Source organism: Entelurus aequoreus, linkage group LG12, assembly GCF_033978785.1.
Source record: "Entelurus aequoreus isolate RoL-2023_Sb linkage group LG12, RoL_Eaeq_v1.1, whole genome shotgun sequence".
NCBI lineage: Eukaryota > Metazoa > Chordata > Actinopteri > Syngnathiformes > Syngnathidae > Entelurus > Entelurus aequoreus.
In genome coordinates, this window is record NC_084742.1 from 20,750,141 (window position 1) to 20,771,735 (window position 21,595).

General features: G+C 39.9%; 1 protein-coding gene across 2 annotated transcripts in view; it reads left to right on the top strand.

The window, feature by feature from the left end:
* The window catches only part of kdm6ba (lysine (K)-specific demethylase 6B, a), a 64,880-nt gene that overhangs the window by 27,469 nt on the left and 15,816 nt on the right, over positions 1-21,595 (top strand). For both annotated transcript variants that reach the window (XM_062065142.1, XM_062065143.1), the window contains exons 2-4: positions 1,721-1,776; positions 18,489-18,576; positions 20,233-20,352. The gene's annotated coding sequence lies outside the window, so the exon portion shown is untranslated. The remainder of the gene's footprint in view (positions 1-1,720; positions 1,777-18,488; positions 18,577-20,232; positions 20,353-21,595) is intronic.

The following is a 21,595-nucleotide window of genomic DNA, read 5'->3' on the forward strand; positions in this document are numbered from 1 at the left end:
TAAAATCAAAATCATGATGTAAAGCCAATGACTAAAAATAAGTAAATAGCTCTCAAAACTAGGGAAATTTCTCGAAAAAACATTGTTAATCTTGGCACGTGGCAAATTTACAATGCAATTACACTGTCAGCTGCATTGCGAGTGTTCTGCCTCGTTCACTGCATTTTTACATTGCCAGAAGCACTGAAGTTTAAGAGCTGCCAAAAGTTTGTTTTGCTGCGAGAGCATGAAAGCACAAAATTCAGGAGCACAAAAAAGCCTGCAAATATGTGTAAAACTCAAGGAATTTAACAAGTGCCTGCTATTTTGTTTGTATGTGTGTGCAACTCGCCGCCCCAACTTGAAGTTATAGCCAGTGAATCAGCGGTGACTAAGCTACAAGAACATGGCGACTCGACTCATGCCACGCAGGTCTGCACCTGCCATTTGGCGAGCGTTCACAGTGCGCGGCGGGGGTCGGTATGTACCGGAGGTGGGAGTCGAAAGTCAAAAGGGAAGCGACAAATCACATGTGACTTACGCTTACAACTTGTGTGTGTGGCGAACACGAGGCTGTACAATGCGTCTTATTTCTCTTTCACTGCTCTCTTTATCTTTGTGCGCCTCAAGGCCTCCTTCCTCCCTCCTCCCTCCTCCCTCCTCCCTCCCCAGCCGATTCATCCCTTCCGTCCCCCCTCCGCCTCCTCACCAAGGCCCTTTTAAGGCCCCTCCCCTCTTCTTGTCTTTGGTGTTGACTAAGGTAAAGGCTCCCACTGGTTAACCTTTAGTCAAAGGCTTCTGTCAGGTGATGCAACGCTGCAGTCATGTGACTACGCTCCAGTTTAGAGCTCATGCTAGCCTGACTGATGTGGTTCATATTTCCTGATTAGCGTCAATTAAAACAATTACTTGTTTCTGGTTCTTGAATTGAAGCATTAATAGGAGTCACACAAATAGCTTGCCCACCTGCGCACACACACACACACATTACAGTGAGGCCAGCTGTGGGGGTGACCTGTGAACCGGAGTTCAGAGGTCAGGGGGGGGGGGGGGGGCTTTAACCCACCAGGCTGCGAGATCAGTTAGTGCTGAGCCAACTGTACGTGCACCTTATTGACAAAGCTGTCTCACACATGCACACGGCATGCCTGAGTGCTACGTCCATGTGTGTGCACTCAATGGCGGCACATATGCCCGCCGCCGTGTGTGGCCGTGTTTGATGCTGGAGTGTCAGCGGGGGGCTGCGGATGTAAAGACCAGCACAAAATGGCTTCTCGTGTGAAATGAATATGCCAAAGCAGGTCAAAGGTGTGTGTGTGTGTGTGTGGGGCACACTTCACAGGTGTTGCGCGGGCTCATGGTGCAAGCGGAGGTGTGTTTGCGGGCGAGGAAGGACGCCAGGAGGCCACCTGTTCTGTCATGAGTCACACATACGTACACAATGGGGCCTTAGAAGCCAGCAGCATAGCAAGCCTGCAGCAAACGTCAAGGCTGTGAGATGAAAACGAAGCGAGGCCAGGCACAGTGGTTGATCTTTGAACTTTTGACCCCAGTATTGATCCACGGCTGACTGACGCTTTAACTCACACGGATGTGTGTGAGCCGCTTTTAGACACACACACACACACTCCCAATTTAACAAGGAAGCCAATAAAGAGACTGTTGTTGCCAAGGAAGTTATGCTGCTGTTAGTGATATTGTTTGACCTTTGTATTCAACTGTATGTTGTCTTATTTTCTAGGAGGCGGAGCTTATAATGATGGCCTGCTGATAGACCAAAGTACCCATGATCACACGGTAAGGCTGCTTCCTTGTTGGGGATTCGTGTTTTAATGGGCCCACATTTTTTCACCAATTTCAAGTGTGCATCCGTCTGTTTTTAAATAGATACCAAGGTGTGAACCTTTTTCTTGTCAGCAGACCAAATAATGCTCAGTAAAACATTGTCCACTTTATTTGTGTAGCACAAAGTGCTGCAGACTACCGTATGTTTCGGATTATAAATCGCAGTTTTTTTCATAGTTTGGCCGGGGGTGCGACATATACTCCGGAGCGACTTATGTGTGAAATTATTAACACATTACCGTAAAATATCAAATAATATTATTTATCTAATTCACGGAAGAGACGAAGCAAACGCCAGCAATCGTCACACACACGTCAACCAATAAAAATTTGGCGGGGGAGGGTCATGGCAGAAGTGCATTGTGGGTCATGGGATGCTAACTGCTATATGCTACTGCCGTAGCTATTCAAATGGATCATATCAACATTGGCGGTAACTTATAAAAACTGAGAAGGGCTGAACAAAAAAGGAAATCATATACTGCAGATTACAAGATGGACGTCGTGAAATATGCAGCAGAAAACGGCGATCGAGCAGCAGAAAGAAAGGACGCTAGCGGCGCATACCAGGAGCGACAACGAGGAAGAAGATTTCATCGGATTTAGCGATCAGGAGTGACCGATTGTTTGGTAAACGTATAGCATGTTCTATATGTTATAGTTATTTGAATGACTCTTACCATAATATGTTACGTTAACATACCCGGCACGTTCTCAGTTGGTTATTTGTGCGTCATATAACGTACACTTATTCAGCCTGTTGTTCACTATTCTTTATTTATTTTAAATTGCCTTTCAAATGTCTATTCTTGGTGTTGGATTTTATCAAATAAATTTCCCCCAAAAATGCGACTTATACTCGAGTGCGACGTATATACGTTTTTTTCCTTCTTTATTGTGTATTTTCGGCCAGTGCGATTTATACTCCGGAACGATTTATAATCCGAAAAATACGGTAAATGATAATACAACCATTTCAAAATGGGTTAGAAAGGCTTCTAATTTGGCTGCTGACATACACAGTAACATGTCGTTTCCGGTTGTATTATTTTATCAAAACTATCATTGATCCACTTGGTAATTTTACAGTCAGTCGTTGGTTATGTTATAAATATAATAAATGATAAATGGGTTATACTTGTATAGCGCTTTTCTACCTTCAAGGTACTCAAAGCGCTTTGACAGTATTTCCACATTCACCCATTCACACACTGATGGAGGGAGCTGCCATGCAAGGCGCTACCAGCACCCATCAGGAGCAAGGGTGAAGTGTCTTGCCCAAGGACACAACGGACGTGACTAGGATGGTAGAAGGTGGGGATTGAACCCCAGTTACCAGCAACCGTCCGATTGCTGGCACAGCCACTCTACCAACTTTGCCACGCCGTCCCCCGTTACAACATGTTCTGTTGTAACATGGTTTTAGCTGCACTTCTACTAAAATATAATATGCAGTTATTCATCTGTTTGGCTACATCAAATTAGTTTTGGGCGATTATGTATTAATCCAATACAAGGTACCGTATTTTTCGGATTATAAATCGCAGTTTTTTTCATAGTTTGGCCGGGGGTGCGATTTATACTCTGGAGCGAGTTATGTGTGAAATTATTAACACATTACTGTAAAATACCAAATAATATTATTTATCTCATTCACGTAAGAGACTAGACGTATAAGATTTCATGGGATTTAGCGATTAGGAGTGACAGATTGTTTGGTAAACGTATAGCATGTTCTATATGTTATAGTTATTTGAATGACTCTTACCATAATATGTTACGTTAACATACCAGGCACATTCTCAGTTGGTTATTTATGCGTCATATAACGTACACTTATTCAGCCTGTTGTTCACTATTCTTTATTTATTTTAAATTGCCTTTCAAATGTCTATTCTTGGTGTTGGATTTTATCAAATAAATTTCCCCCCAAAATGCGACGTATATATGATTTTTTCTTTCTTTATTATGCATTTTCGGCCGGTGCGACGTATACTCTGGAGCGATTTATAATCAGAAAAAATACGGGAGTTAAAATACACATTTGAAAGCAAGATAAAACAAGAGATGGTCTAGAGCAGGGGTGTCCAAACTTTTTCCATGGAGGGCCACATACATAAAGATTGAATAATGCGGCTGCCACTTTGATAGATGTTGTACATTAAAGATACTAAAACCAATACAATCTAGGTCAACAACTGAACACAACTTTCATATCGTAGCTTTACCTGAAATCTAAAATCTACCCAAACTTTTCCTCATCATTTGTGCTGGTTTGTGTTGCAATATATTCGTTTGTGCCGTTACGGTTTTTAAGTTATTCTAAAATTAAGAATGTTGACGAGTGACGTCAAATAGCCAACCCACTTTGTACAAATCACCCCAAACTTGTTCCGTTTGTTTGGAATACTTTTGTGCTGCAAACATTTCTGGTCTAACTATTATTGTTTTTAAGTTATTAACGTTTCAATATTCACAACAAGGCCCAATCGTTTGTTACATTTGTGCTGGTTTGTGCTGTAAAATCTTTGGTCTAACTATTAAAGCCTTTAAGTTAGTAACGTTTGTTTTTCATGTTAATAATGTGTTAATAATCATAACTATGTACCATTTGTTTGTGCTTATTTTTGCTGCAAAAACATTGGTTTATTAAAGTTTTCAAGTTACTCACTTTTGTTGATTCACCTGTGTTAAGTTGGCCACCCACGTTGTCCCAATAGTTTGTGGTAGGTTTGTGCTGGTTTGTCCTGCAAACATTTTTGTTTGTGCCGTTAGGGGGGGGGTTTGCATACGATGGTAAAACATTTTTTGTCAAAAGGTTTCTGGAGGTCCTCAGTGTTGCATAAGGAAACAACTTCTTTGAACTGTAATGAGCAGTACAACATTTTATCGAAAAGAGCCATATTTGATATGTATAAATTAATACGCCGACGGCAGCCCGCAGCACGAGTCACAACAACAACACCGCACTTCTTCATTATGCATGAATTAAATCAACGAAGGTGCATTCAAAAACCCTGGGATTATTAGCATCAAAACAAGCAAGATGTTTTTTGCACCTTTTTTTTGTGTTTTGTATTGCTGCCTGTTTTTGCTGTGATAATTATGACAATTTGTTGTTGATTGTATTTCATATTTGTGAATTTATGTATCATGTCATTTATATTGAATTATTCAAATCACTAGTCTGCTCTACTTGAATGTCACAGAATGTGAATGTTTTTCATTTTAGTACTGATTGTGTCACAGTTTCAGGAGTACAGTTTTGATACAAGTATCGGTTCAAATATAAATGATACCCATCCCTAATTGGAAGTCTGTTCAGAATCTAGCCTTGATGTCGGAATTAAGGCTTTGGTGCTTTCTGCCATTTTGTGTCTAAGCGCTTCTTCTCAGAGGTGTCAAACACAAGTGAGAGATATGATAGATGTTATTGAACTAACTGTCCAATGTACAAGAAAGAGGCTAGAGGTGTTGTAGGAGTGTTCCTGTGCTGTCATGATACACATCAAGTTGTGTAACGCTGGGTGTGTGAGGACCGGCATTGTCTCACACATTCAGAGGCGGTTGTGTAAGATGTCAAAAACCTGTGTTGCTTATTGTAGGAGAAATGGATATGCTTGTTTTACACTCAAAAGACCCACGCAGTGACTCCGTGCCAAATATGGTCATGCAGGAAGCCCTGATATTGCAGTTTGAGTCATGCCGCCTTTTTTACTATCTATAGTATTATCAGTAAACTCTACGCTCCTTCAAAATTTGCAACTTCTACATAATGGAACTAAACATATTTAAAGATGTGTCAGTAAGTAAAGCATGAAAAAAAATTCAGGTATATGAAGGCGGCGTCAATGCCGTGTGTCACCAAGGCAACGCTATCCTCCTTAATACAAGCCAGGCTGTCATTATAAGAGGAGTGTACATGTTAAAATGGTAAATAATCTTATCAGTTTGTGTTAGTTCTGGATGTGTGTGTGTGTGTGCGTGTTTTTCCCTGTCCCCAACCAGTCTGGGTGGCGCAATTGTGGTCTCCCTCTGTGAGCGTGCAAGCAGGCGGAGGTGATTATTTGTATTATTATTATTGAGTCTGTCAGTCTCTCAGTGTACCCATAAGGCTGAGTCATAGTATGCCACACACACGAGTGATCCCCCACACAGTCCTACATATGAGAGGCAGAGAAGAGCCATCTGGAGCAAGGACAGTCTCCTACGACTGCACAAGCTGGTGTTTATAGGCTTCATTTTCTCTTCAGTTTTTAATGCACAGGAGCTTTCAATATGACTTAGAGTAGTCCGTGTACAGCTTGTATAACAAACAGTATAGATTTACTATACACTGACAATGAGCCAACACACATCCATTATTGTCTAAATATTTAGTGTGAACGCCATTATCGAGCACCGCCTTAATCCTAGGGGAGCTGGTGGATGTTAGACATTTTCCTTCCTTCTTGAGGTTACCTCACTTGTGCTCAATTGGGTTCAGGTGTGGAGGAGACATACTTGGCCACTCCATCATCTTCACCTTCAGCTTCCTCAGTAAGGCACTTGATCATCTTAGGAGTGTGCTTTGACTTCTTGTCATGTTGGAAAACTTCCATGCGGCCAAATTTCTCCTTCAGCAAGTCACAGTGCATGTTAGAATTAATTTGTCCCTTAATGAACCACAACTCCCTAGTGCTGGCGGCACTCATACACCCCCTGGCCAATTTGCTTTCCACCGCCATGTTTGACTGCAGACAAGACACAATGATCTTGCTAGTCAGTTATTTAGACGGTAGATGTTAGTAGTTAATTGCGGATGTCTGTTGAGTCACTTTCTGCAGGGAGTGAATCTATACCAGGAGTGTCCAATCTTTTGTCATTAAGGTGCCGCACACTGAAAAATTAAAGCATGCGGGGGCCATTTTGATGTATTTTTTTCTAAACCATTACAATATATATGTGTACAGCTCCACTAATAGACATTGGAGTGTTACTTTCAATACAGCGCCACTAATGGACATTGGAGTGTTACTTTCAAAGGAAAAATTAAAGTATTGCTAGAAACATAATTTTATATGGGACTTTATTGTATTATATGTATAGTACATGTTCCAAAAAGCAAAAAGCATAAAACACCACCAGGATTAGGGATATTACAAGTCAAAGTGATGAAGCTTAGTGTTAAACTCATGACTTGGTGTAACTAAACATTACCCTATAAGATGAAGGCAATTGCATTTTATTGATATTTGAAATGTATTCAATGTTTATAAATGAATATTTAAATATACTAAATGTAAAAAAGGGGTATAAATATTCAAAATAAGATCATTAAATGAAATCTAGTTTGGTTACGCCATCATGAGCGCAACACAAGGTTGTAAAAGTTTCAACTACAATCCTAAATAAGATGTCAAAAGCAAACTGAAATCAAATACACACAGCTTAAAGATCGACCAATACCTATTTAAATTTAGTAATACATAAATATGATGATTTATCAAAATATAAAAGAAATATACCTGAACAGAACGCTCATGATGGTTACACCAAAAAGTAACGCTATGAATCGCGTTTTTCCAAGTTTTTTTTGGCATTTTTATGCTATTTCCAAGCATCTCCTTTTTATTATCGTTGATTTTAAATGGTCAAACTAATGCATATTATATATGCATGCCCTAGTAAACAAAAAAAAAGTCATAATTATTTTGATTGTTACATTTTGAAGTACATTTGTGCAGGTGGGTGCGAATGTACCCATTACCAGAGCTGTACACATATATATTTTTTTTACCTTCAGGGCTCCCCTCAAGTTTGGTCATGGGAACCCAGAAGGGTCTGTAATACATTTTTTAAAATAAGTATTATATATATTTTTTCTTTCAACATATAAATCTCTAGATCAACTTCAGATCTATCGATATAAAGTTTTCAGGGTTTTTTTTATGTTTTATACCTTTTTTTGCTAAAGGAAAACCCCTGTTTTTTATGGCAACAATACAAAATATGCAACAAGTGGAATATTTGATGTAAAGTAATTGGAGCCTTAATAATATATCAATAAACAATAATAATTCATAACATTGATTTTTGAATAATTATTATTTTTTGAGCAATGACAGAAAGTTAAAAAAAAGATTAACTAAAATTCTCAAGGATCTAAAAGAGCACCACTCAAGTGGTAAATATAAGTCATACATTATTTTTTGCATTTTTTACTTTGAAAACTTAAATCGCTAGATCAACTACATAGCTATCCATCGATCTTAAGTTTTTATTATTGTTTTAATGTTTTTTTTGGTTTATGTGTTGAATGCCCTTTTTATGGCAAATACACAAAATATGCAATATTCTCCCCAAAAACATTTCAATGTGGGATATTTCATGTGAAGTAATTAGGGCCTTCAATAGGTCAATAATTATGACATTGATTTCTACTCATTATTTTTGAGCGGTGACAGTTTCAAAAGAAAAAAAAAAGGCCTACATAGCAGCTTTGTGTTATTACAGTTAACATTGCATCTTTTTCTCCGTACATTTGACCTATATGCTCCTTTATTCCACTTTTTATGTTTTGTTTTTTTTGTAATAGTAATGTGTCGCAGGGCATTAAAAAGTTAGCCGCGGGCCACAAATGGCCCCTGGGCTGCACTTTGGACACCTCCGATCTATACTCCATGTTGAAGTGCTTTGTATTGTATTGTTCAGTGACAAGATATACTGGAATAAAAATGCTTACTGAATTGTGAGGTTCTATATATTTAATTGTATATATTGGCCAACTGAGCTCCCCCAGCACACATCAGATACTAGTTTTCTAACCATGCCACACACATGTCAGCCACGCTTTGATGTCCCTTGCTGTGGCTGACATGTGTTTAATATCTTCTTATACACACTTCATGAATCTGTGGGAGAGTCATGTCCTACCCGTTCCCACATCTGTCAATCATCAATGCTCTTCCTGTTCCCCTCTGCGGGCCTAATGGTCCCCGCCTGCACTTAAACGAAGGGTGATAACAGCAGTGTGATTTTCACAAAGACACACATTCAGTCTGTGTATTATTGTGACACAGACGTACAATCGCCCAGCTTCTTAGTGTGAATACAAACAATGTGTTGCTCATTGAACTGTCAGTACCACTTGACTGTGGACTCCATTGGATCCTGGTGGCACACACTTCACAACAAGTCTCCTGTTGGCACTCAGTAACTTATTGTGACGCTCACAGTGTTCTCTTAAATTCCTTTGTCTTGTTGTTGTACTTCAGTCCACCCAAAATAAGCGTGTATTCTTTATATCATCCCTGACACATCCACACTCAGCAAATTTGGCCTGCCGTTGTCCCTCTGAGCCAGGACTTTCTAAAAATAGCCACTGTGTGTTTGTTACAAAGCACAAAAATGGATGGAAAAGTCTGAATGTTTTTAAGCGAGAAACACGTTTTGGAACCCTGCTGTTGCAACAACAAAAGTTATACCTAAAATCATTGCTGGTTGAGCTTTAGTTTAACTGTACCTAAGTTAACACCAAACTTATTGGGAGGAAGAAGTCTCAATAATGAGATCATATGCTACTTTATCACCGCACATTTCGTGAGAGTAGATCCTTCCATATGTTGAAGGGTTGCGACAGTCGAACAGCTAAAACCAAGCGTTTTTTTATTTCCCACGCTTTAAACTCTGCGGCTTATAGAATGGTGCGGCTAATTTATGGATTTTTTTCCTGGGTCCGGAGCTTCATGCCAACAATAATTTTAGTCTCGTCACATCAAATACGAGACTAAATTGGTGAGCCCAATTTGCATCGAGGTGAAAAGTGAAAAGGCTGAGAAAATGTCGGACGAAGCAATTCTGTGTCTGGTCAAATCCACACCGAATAAGATGACTTGGATGGTGAGGATCAATGACTATTCTGTTTGGCTCCCGTATGCTGAGTCACAGATGCTGTCTTTTGTTAAATGTGTGATGTGTAAATATGTAATGTTTCAATGTGTACAATTACACATGTGTGCAACGTATACAGGTATATGCACAAAATAAAATAGGCAAAACAATTCAATAGTTGTGGCTTATATTTAGGTGTGTTCTGCCGTCCCAAAATTACTGTAACTTAATCAATGTCATCTGTGCCATGTGTGTGACAAGCAATCAAAACCAAAACAATAACAATTAATTTCAAAAAATGTATTTCAATTTTTTTTAAATACATTTTTGAATTTGTTTTAATTAATTCAGAATCAAAATTAATAAGAATTTCAATTCGGTTGTGTATCGATTTGTTTCAGAACCCCTAGTTATTAACGTCAACATTTCAACTTTTTGTTGTTACATTTCACCAGTTTGTGCTTTTATTACAATTATTATGTTCAGTTTTTTTGTACTCTTTTTAGGCCTTTAAAAATAGCTGCGGGTCGGAAATGGTCCCTGGGCCACGCTTTGGACATGCCTGCTTTAAAGGGGAACTGCACTTTTTGGGGATTTGTGTCTATCATTCACAATCCCTATATTATAATTTTTTAATGCATTCTAACTCGTAAATTAACGCTAGCAAAAGTCAGCTAACAATGGAGCCGATGGGAGTGTTTGCATCTTTTGCGTCCATAAAGCCCTCTAAAAACATCCAATAACCGTCAAAAATAATCTATTTACATCTTGTGATCTGAATATTAATCAAGTATTAGCGATATTGTTATAAGCGCTAACGTTAAGGACCTATTTCTTGCGGTGTATTGGTCACAGAGCGCCAACTAGCTAATGCAGCTATTGACATACTGAGCTGCCGCTGCTGCATCGCCTCTAAGTTGGTAGAAGTTTGTGCTCATATATAAATCATGCCTCTCACCTGGATAGTAGAAGGTTGTGGCCATAAACCGAGAAGTTGGTCAACTTTGACATCCAACTTATACCCGGACATGGTGATAGACATGAAAAGACGCGTGTTTGCGGCACTTAAAAAAATAAAATCTGAGGATTATGATTAATTCTTCATCGAAACAGGAAGATATGAACCTCCCAACAGTCGGCATCCAAGTTAGAGCAGATATTGTACAGTAGGTGATTGTTTTATTATGTTTGTGGTTTGTATTTCTTGTTTCGCACTTAGCAATAGTGCTGCTTGCTGGATCTGCTTGTCACTCAGCTTCTAAAATTTGGAGCTCATCCTCCTCATATTCAGGCACAAAAATATAAAGTCCTGGATCATTGTTTGTCCCAAAGTAGTCGTCGTAGGCTCTCATGCAGTCTGACATGATAGTAGTGTTGTTATTGTTGAAGGAAAATAGGAACGTTGTGATGCATCTGGGAAACTAATACACCGCTGTATGCTTAAAATGAGTAAAATACATTAATATTACATGTTATTAAAATGTGCCTAGCTGACTTTTGCTAGCATTTATTTAATTGGTAGAATGCATTAAAAATATATATATATCTGTGCTTGTCTTACGTAAGGATTGCGAATGATAGGCAGAATTCCAAAAAAGTGCACTTCCCCTTTAATAGAAGGACAGTGAACTGAAACATTATTGTTTAAAGTACTTTGCCACATATTAGAATGATCTAACCGTGTTTTTGCCAAAACATGACGGCTAATGTTGTTAGCATTTAGCATGGTGAATTATTGGCCTTACTTCTGTTGCTGTCAAGCGCACACAAAATACACTAATGCAATTACTACTCCATTTTATGTGTGTGTGTGCGTGTATATATACATGTAGAATATAAAACATTTTTTCAGTTATTTCACCTTCTTTTGTTAAGCACATAACTCCACGTGTTCATTCATAGTTTTGATGCCTTCAGTGACAATCTACAATGATGCATATGAAAGTGCAATATATTTATCTGTACAATAATGTATTTATTTATATCTGCACATTATTGCTCTTTTATCCTGCACTACAACGAGCTAATGCAACTAAATTTCGATCTAATCTGTACTGTAAAGTTCAAATTTGAATGACAATAAAAGGAAGTAAGTCTGAAGTCTCTCTAAATCAGGGGTGTCCAAACTTTTTCCACTGAGGAAAAAAAAAATCCAAGCAAGCGGGGCCATTTTGATATTTTTTATTTTAAAAACCAATACAATATATGTATAAAAAAGATACATTTAGGCCTCCACTCAGACTTGATCCCGGGGACCCCAAAAGGTTTTGGTCCAAAAAAATATTACAAATGTGTCATTATTTAGTATTATTATTATTCAAGGTTTAAATCTCTAGATCAACATTAGGTCTATCTGTCAATATAACGCTTTTAAAGATTTAAGTTGTATGCCATTTTTGTCAAGGAAAACCGTGTTTTTTTATGGAAAAAAACACAAAATATGCAATATTTTCCCCCAATAAAATTTTAAAGTGGAATATTTTAGATTATATAATAATTGGAGTCTTAAAAAGGTCAATAACTCATAACAACATTGATTTTAATTCATTATTTTTTTGAGCAATGACACTTAAAAAAAAAAAAAAAGTCCCACTGAAATTATTGGGGATCCAAAAGGGTACTGCTCAGTAAAGTTTAAAAAAATAAATCCAACATTTTTTTTTAACTTTTACCACAATAGTCTGAAGATCAACTTCAGATCTATCTGTCAATTATAAGTTTTATTGTTGTTTATGTTTTTTGTTTGTTCGTTTTAGGTCCTTCTTTAAAAAACTTTGTTTTTTAAATGGCAACCAAAAAATATGCAACATTTTCCCCCCAAAATATCTCAAAGTGGAATATTTAATGTGAAGTAAATGGAGCCTTGAATAGATCAATAATTCATAATGTCATTGATTTTGATTCATTATTATTTTTTAAAGAAAGAAACAGCCTGCAAGGCAGCTTTGTGTTATTAGAGTAAATAATGCAACATTTTCTTGTTACATTTCACCTGTTTGCTCTTTTATACCACTTTTTATTATTTATTTATTTTTTCATCGTATTTTTAGAATGTGCCGTGGGGCCGTTAAAAAATTACCTGCGGGCCGTAAATGGCCCCCGGGCCGCACTTCGGACACCCCTGCTCTAAATAGTCATGAAAATAAAAATAATGCATTGAATGAGATGATGTGTCCAAACTTTTGGCCTGTACTGTGTGTGTGCGTGTGTGAAGAGGTGTCAGGTGGGAGGTTCTGATACCGGGATCGTGATGCAGCCTGACTCGGTGCTAGTGTGCGCTGTCAGGGAATTCCGGGGCCGTGGGGTGACGTCATCGTGTGTGTGCGTGGCTCTGTCCCTTTAAAAAGTGAGCAGAGCGCAACCTTATCCGTGAGTCTCTCTGCGGGAGAAGAACACGCTGCGGAGGAACACTCAGGCGGCCAGCGAGCCGAAGCACACGCGGAATACGAGCCTCCTTACACGGACACGTTGTGGGATTGTGTCCGGTGTACCCACGGAGCTACTTTGAGGGATTACAACACTGCTTTTCTCTGGGAATTCATTCACATTTTCGGACGTAAAGAGTGTGAACACCTCCAAGGAAGCAGATATTTTGCTTGGATTGGATACTTTTTGGAATGAGCGGTGAGTGTTTGGCGACTTTGAACGTTTTTGATGAGGCGTTATAAAAAATGGAAATGAAACTAGTTTTGTGTTCTTGGAATCGAAATGGGTGATCAATGAGGTGGGGGAATTTAGCTGCGTGTTTTTTCCCTCCGCAGGTGACCTAGCTCAGTCCCACGCTGTTTTCTATATGTGTGAGTGTGAGGTGGGCGAGGAGTTTTGCAGAAACACAACTTTTTGTTGTCAGTTTGTGTAGTTTATCGCCAATAGAAAGTGTGTAAGGAGATCTTACACTATTGTGCCTGACTCGGAGTGGGGGTGTGATGGGGGTGGGCCGGCAGCCGTATCAAGTGAATGGAGAACCCCCACACCAAGTCAATCCTGACGCACACAAAGAGCCGGATTGAAAGGAAGTCATTTGCATCGGGGGGAGGGGCTCTGTTTGGGTCTCTTGGTGGGGGTCTTCACCATATCATCTAGAAGCCACTGAGGACTTTAATCAGACGAAAGGGGGGTTTGTCGCGTCATCAAAGCACCGGGATCCACGTGCGTCCTGCGCCTCTATTTACGCACAGCCAAAATGAAAATAAAGGCTGAAGTTTTCCTTGTCGTTGTCTTTAAAGTTGTTTGCTGATGTGCCACTTTATTGTGGGTCATAAAGTTTCACGCCAGCCTCCTGGAGTGGGTGTGTCCCTGAAAAAAAAAACCTTTGAAGGTTGACTTCCGATCTGATCGATTGACATGGAAAAACAGACCCTCTTCTGTTTGATGTTGCGGCCCCAAAAAAGCCACCCCCACCCCCACGTTTGTCCCATGATCACATTCGGTGCGTGTGTTTGTGTGGAGGAGCAACCACCACCCCTTTTACTGTGACACACTTAAAGTGATACACGCATTCCTGCCAAAGGTGACGATGACGCAAAGGAGGCAGCTTCAAGTGGAGTTATGTAAATCGAGGGGGTGTTCAAAGTGCAGGACGAGGGCGACTTACTAGAAATTAATTATCATTGTGATACATTATTTGATATTACAGCCATGTGCTTTGTCACCTTTGTGACTGATATACAGTCGCCCCTTGTTTATTGCTATTAATTGGTCCCAGACATGACCGTGGTAAATGGATTTCCACGAACATAGCATTACCGGTAATTATAAATCAAATATTTTTTACAGCCAGAGCATAAAAACTTCTAAATATATTTTCCAACATTATGAAAGCACTCTAGACATGAAATAACATGTTGTCACCTTATACACCCTTTTAATCCAATACAGTAATCCTGCCTAAGACTGAGATCAAATCAGTGACTGAACCACGCTCTGATTGGTTTGGTCTCCTCTAGTGGCCAATACTACTGTAGCATTGATATTTTTAGGTAATGTTTATGCTTGAAAAGGGGTTATAAAGCCTGCTCAGTGGCCTTGTGGTTAGAGATTGGTGAGTTTGAACCCTGGCCGAGTCATACCAAAGACTATAAAAATGGGACCCATTACCTCCCTGCCTGGCACTTAGCATGAAGGGTTGGAATTGGGGGTTAAATCACTAAAATGATTCCCGCGCGCGGCCACCGCTGCTGCTCACTGCTCCCCTCACCTCCCAGGGGGTCAAACAAGGGGATGGGTCAAATGCAGAGGTTAATTTCACCACACCTAGTGTGTGTGTGACTATCAGTGGTACTTTAACTATAATTTAGGACCAAAAAAATACTTGACATGTTGACAAAAAGCGCAATGTGGCATGGGACCACTGTATTGGATTGGTGTTAGTATCTTTATTGTACAAAATACCCTTAATCTTTCTGTGTGGATCCCTTGCTGGAAAAGTGTATACCTCCCTGATGCATGAGGTTATTATTTTATTGCGTGTGTCATGAGATATGGGTCAGTGGGTTCCAATTAGGTGCTTACACATCGGTTGCCAGGCAATGCATACAAGCTGCTGTGCGCATTGGTTTTGTCGCAAGCCTATTTTATTCTGAAGGGGTCTCTCCCGCCTCAAGAATGTTGGGAAAGTGTCTTCATTTGCAAGTCTAAGGTGTGTATGTTTTGGATATCACACTTAAAGAAAAATGTGTGTGTTTGTGACACCACTTTGCCACTGGGCTGGAGGGTCATTTCTCAGCCACACAACACCCTATAGAGGAGGCATGCAGGTGTAGAATAACACACATGTAGTTGTAACTATACCTGCACTCTTAAACACTGTAAGAAAGTTGTTGTGTTCACCCTCAGTCACCATGGTGACTAAAGCCACTCAAACAACCGCACAGTTTTGCCTTTAGAATGTTTGTGTTGTTAGTGTGTTACACTTGAACACCCGTGGCTCAGGCAAACGCTTTTTGGTCATTGTGCAGACAGCAGGAAAGCAAGAAAGGCGTAGGTTTTGGCATCCATGTGTGGAATTCCACCATGCAGTGACGCCGGGCCATCAAGTGCCTACTGAGGTCTGCGCACAGCAAACATTAGCAGGCAGGCTGACCTCTGTAGTGTTCTTCATCTCAGCAAGACATTGTGGACAAATTGCATGCTGCGAACATACACTTTTGGCGAGAAAGAGGCCCATAAAACTTTGGACTGAACTTGAGCAGAGAATAATTACAAGTTATGTTCTCAGAAGGAAGTGGCCACTGAGGTTAGAGTGTCACCTAAAGAGATGGACTGGAAGAGTCACAAAAGGGAATATTGTGTACAAAAAGTTGCCAAAATCCGACCATCACCTCACTCTTTATCATTTGTCGTGTATGTTTGGATAAATGCTTTCTTTTTCTTACTGCTTTTCAGTTGCCCATAATTATGAAGTTCTTTATGGAGCAGTCAGGAAAATGACATGTTTGTAATTTGAAGGCAAAACGAGTGGAATCAAACCAAGAGACTGAGAACATCATTCACCTTTCATGTGGTCTGTTGTGGCATCTTCAGCGTTGCCGACATAATTATTGTATTTGTACGATCATTTCACCCTCTGTACTATCAATAATAAAAAAAATTTTAAAGACATATTGTACGATAATTAACATCCTGCACAATGCATTATGTCACGTGCTTCTTCACAGCCAGACAAGGGCGCTGTTCTGCCAATTGCAGTTTTTTTTTCGAACAGTGTTTATTTACAGGTGCATTAAGCTATACTATTCACTGTGGTAAAGTTTGACTGTAGCAGATGCACAATAATTTAGAAATACTCCTACGATGTTTATTGTTTCCTCATCTGGCAACACTGACAGATTGTGTGCGCGTGCAGCATGAAGACAACACATGTGATATGTTAGGAATCTGCTAGACAGGCCTGAGATGTTTGCTGGACTTTTCAAACACACATCCAAATGTTGTATCGTGTTGTGTGTTCAGCAGCCTCATAAAGATATGATATGATTGGTTGCCATGGCAACGGGTTGCCTGGAAAGCCACTTTGATATGAATTATGTGAAGACGGAGATTGTTTTACTCATCTCATGAGGAACAAGTTTGGGAGAGTTTAACGGAATTGGTTAGTGAGGCGCCTACGTCCTCTGTGTGTGTGTGTGTGTGTGTGTGTGTGTGTGTGTGTGTGTGTGTGTGTGTGTGTGTGTGTGTGTGTGTGTGTGTGTGTGTGTGTGTGTGTGTGTGTGTTAGCATTGGTCTTGAGTCACTGTTTTCTTCTGTCTCGCACATCTTGGTTGAGACAAAGAAAATGTTGAGTAATCTCAGTGGTGACACACACACACACACTCACACACTCGAGCAACCTTTACCAGAAGCTTTTACTTTAGAGTGACGGAACAGTCTCTTGTTGTGAGTCACGTGTTGTTGATCACAAGCACAAGATGACTGTCAGGACTGTGTGTGTGTGTGTGTGTGTGTGTGTGTGTGTGTGTGTGTGTGTGTGTGTGTGTGTGTGTGTGTGTGTGAGCGCGTGTGAGCGAGTGAGAGCGAGTGTGCTTGAAGAAAGGCAAACTGAAACAGAAGCTCACGTCAGTTACGTCACCCTCAGCAACATTCTGAAAAGTCCTCAACAGGAATGTCCAGTCAGGGAGGCGTGCTTCCGCTCCGGCTGTGACGACAGTTTCCCCTTCCGTCAACACTCTGTGCTTCCTCTTTTTAAACACACACATGAATAGTGTACAAAATGACTTTACTTAGAACACAATACACCAGCGTATGTGTGTGACACTGTCATAGAGCATAAGCTATATGTTTATTGTCAAACTAATTAATAAACATTTCATTGTCCCACAAGGGGAAATACCACCAAAAGAGGGGAATTTGGACTTAGCTGTGAATTTGTAAGTAACTTCTGATTTTTTTTTTTAAGCAGCTAAGGGCTTTTTTCAGTAGCATCCTGTTTGTAGACACACAGTTGCTGGCTCACTACCTAGGAAACTAATGACGCAACCGTGTGTGAGAAATTCCCACCGTTAAAGGAAGGGGGTGGAGTTTAGGGGAACAAGGTTGTGTAGACACGCGCTAAGTCACAACTCACTACACACATTCATTGTCTCTGCTGAGCTCTCCATCAGTTTGCTGGTCTGTTACACTGTCGTCCGTCTTTGTGCACAATCAAGTCTGTATAGGTCTCCTGAGTTTATTGCAATCAAAAATGGACATTACTTTTATTTATTTATTGATGTATTTATTTGACAGGGACAGTACAATTAAACATTGCTACCCATAGGTAACCGATGTCAAAGTACATAAGACTTCGAGCCACAGGCTAATTTGCAACCCTTGTCCCTGGTTAGGCTTTTGAAGAAAAGTTGAGAAACGTGTAAAACACATACAAAAGAATTAAGACAAGTACAAAATTAAAAACACATTGAAAATAATTGGCCCCATTTGTCCATACTTCACCCAGTTCTAGTGCTCACACTTCTGATTTTCCTTAAGCCACTTTTTCAGTTTTGTGGAGAAAAGTTTTGATGTCCGATTGTGACTTTAACTCCAGTGGCAAAGAGTTCCACAGATGTGAGGCCTTCACTGAGAACTCATCAATGTGTAAATGTTTGGTTATTAATGATCGTAAGGCCTGTACCACGTAAAACTGATTAAGAAATTGTGTGCTTTTTTATTATTCTATATATGCTTTATTTGTTGGTTGTTGTGGTTTTAGGAAAGTATGCAGTGTGATTGAGAGAGTGACAAAGAGCACAGTTATCAACATGTGATGTTAAGCCTGACTGACAACAATGATTTGTTTTTTGTGTGTCTTCCAGTGTCCAGGAGACCCCCGAGAGATGACTGTCGGCCGAAGCTGAGGCGCAACGTAACTGTCAATCAATAAAGTTGGTGCTGCTCTGGGAGGTAAAGAAGTATGCACGTGCCATCTTGTCCGTCTTCACCACGCATCCTCATGACGCCAGCAAAGGATGGCGAGTAGATATGCAATTTAAGTGCCTTACAATAGAACTATCCCTCCTCTCCTCCTGACTTTAAATGAATACTACAAACAGAGTTAGGTGGGTGGATGGGGTAGCGAGCACAGTTAATTTAGGAGCACTCGCCCATGTAGCGAGGTTAATACAGTATAGCTGGCCATAACATTAGTTACACCTACGTAGTCCAATCAGCAATGCTCATCTGTTTAATGAATCAATTCAATTGTGATGTAGAACCGTTTCCAATATTTTGACACTACAATGACAATAATAATGTTATATTAATAGCTGATTGCCAGCTGACTGACACTTGGTGCGTGTCCATCCACTAAATTAGTCCGATTTTTTTATATAATTCGCCTCTAAATGGGCCTCAGACAACCTCATGGAAAAACCTTAATCCGATCATCTTCGGTTTTTGAAAAATTAGACATTAAACATTCCAAAGTTTGGTTTCCATGATTTGCCGTCCGAAAATTCCTTCGAAAAAACACTCCTGTCTGTCTTTCTTTGCTTCGGACCTGCATCCGCTTTGAGACTTTTTTGGTAGTAGCGTCATGTTCGTAGCACAACACAAGATCTTTTCTTGATGCTGTCTGCTATTTAACATCAGCATAGCCATTCGAGACGTAATATTTGTAATATGTGCTAATATTGCAGCGGACATCAGGTACAACAGAGCTAGGCTGTTGACTTGTAAGGAGCCGCAGATGCCTGGTGTGATATCATGGCTCAACCGGAAAAGCAATACAATAATGCATGCTAAATGGACCTAAGCACCCCCCAGTGTTCGGAAGGCACATGGTGTACAAACAACAGTCGCATTAGAGAGTGTGCATGGACACTGGGACGTCTTATGTAGGTGAGAAAATACACAAAACCGAACTATTTGAGAAATCAGACTAATTTAGTGCATGGAAACGTAGTGATTCATAGTTGTGTTACGGTAACTCACAATTGAACTTCGCCTGCTTTGTAGTGTGTTGACACTCTCCATCTTTTGTGTTGTCTGCTGGGAGGGGATGCAGTCACCCATGTGTTTTTTCTTTGTGTGTGTGTGTGTGTGTGTGTGTGTGTGTGTGTGTGTGTGTGTGTGTGTGTGTGTGTGTGTGTGTGTTTGTGAGAGAGAGAAAGCTGAAGGTGTATGGGCATCCAGACTGTTCCTATACTCTCCATCTTTTTTCCTTAATCTATCCTTCCGCCCTGTGCAGACCGTCTGTCACCCCCCTCCCTCTATCATGCCTGCCGTAATGAGATTAAACCCCTGTGTGTATCTGCCAGGAACACACACACACACACACACACACCCACCCAATTCAAGCACGCCGTCGCCCACTTTTCACACTTGGCGTCACTTCCAGGCTTGCATGCATTTAGACTTGGCACATCAAGCCTTTTGTTATCATCAGAAGGTTGGATTATGTAGGTTATTCTCATAAATACCCCCAGGCCACCACAGGCTGGTTGACACAGTACAGCCACACAAATACATCCATTATATATTTTTGTCATGCAGGAAAAAGTAGCTCCAGACTTTTAGTGAAGAGGCACCTTATTGACGTGAATGTCTTTGTCCCTCCAGTTGCCTGGTTTGTGGGTCCCTGGTGCTGAAGATAGAAGAGTGGGACAGTCAAGATATAAAGTCTTGGAGTGAGGCCCTCTCTGTGCTGCAGTGGAGGGCTTCACAGTTACAGCTAGTCCGGTGAGTACACGCCTTCCATCACTATAACGCAAAATATTCCACATTTGTATTCGTTTACAAATACAATTCGCTCTCAATCTTAAGTTCATTGTATAATGTGCATAATACATTGGTTTCTATCTCTTTAATTTTTAAATTAAGTATTGTGGTGAAGAAATTGAGGCAAAATACAAAGTAGCTTGCACTATTTGGCAGTGACCAGCAGAGGGCGCAAATTACTCACGTGTGACGAGTCCTGATTGCAATTGGCTGCAGATGAAGTACAAACAGGAAGTAGCATAATTGTAAACTAAAATAACGTTAAAATTAATTTTAAATTAGAACTGTCAAAGCTTACGCATTAACTGTCTTTTAATGGCGATCATTTTCTTCTTGTTTGTTATGGAGCCAAAACACTGCCAGTAAGATTTAGTATCGAAAAAAACAGACATTTGGTAAAGTTGTATTGGCACCGAAACAAGTTTTGGAAAAAAATATCTATACAAACATTGAAAAAATGAAATATTTTTGGTGAATATTTTTTTGGATCATGGAATGTTTTCAATGCCAATATTGCTGGGTTACAGTCACGTGACCTATAGGCACTTCCGGGTTTCAGGCGATGGTATAGAGCAGGGGTGGGCAATTAATTTTTACCGGGGGCCGCATGAGCTACCCGAGCACTGCTGGAGGGCCACATCGACAATATTTCAATTAAATTTTGCTCAATATTATTTTTGATATATACCGTAAGATAAATAATAATAATAATAATAATAATAATAGTAATACTTCAACATAGTGTGTGTAACAGCATTCCATTACTAATATATATAAATTAACATTAATAATAAATGACAGTAAAATAAGCACACGTATGACTGAGGAGTCATAGTGTAACTTTGTGTGGTGTTTGAGTTGTCCGACTTTTTGTGTGGCCTTAAACGCACCAGTGGTTTAGTGGTATGCGTGTTGGTGACAGATGACAAGTTGGTTTTGGCCTGGTTTGTACGGCAGAAAATGACTAGTTTTTCGAGATAGAATTGTTTTACTCATGTTTTTGGTGTGGTTATGTCCGAATATAAACAGTTTTGTTCAATAAAGTGATCGATATAATTCCTGTCCTCGAAGCATCTCGATAGACGTTACAATAATTGAACGGTGTTCAATTGAACGGTGTTGACGAACACCATTAGGGCCGCTTGTTGTCACTGTCACTCAAAGTTGCATTGCAAAATTCCATAGAATAAATATGTTTATTTTG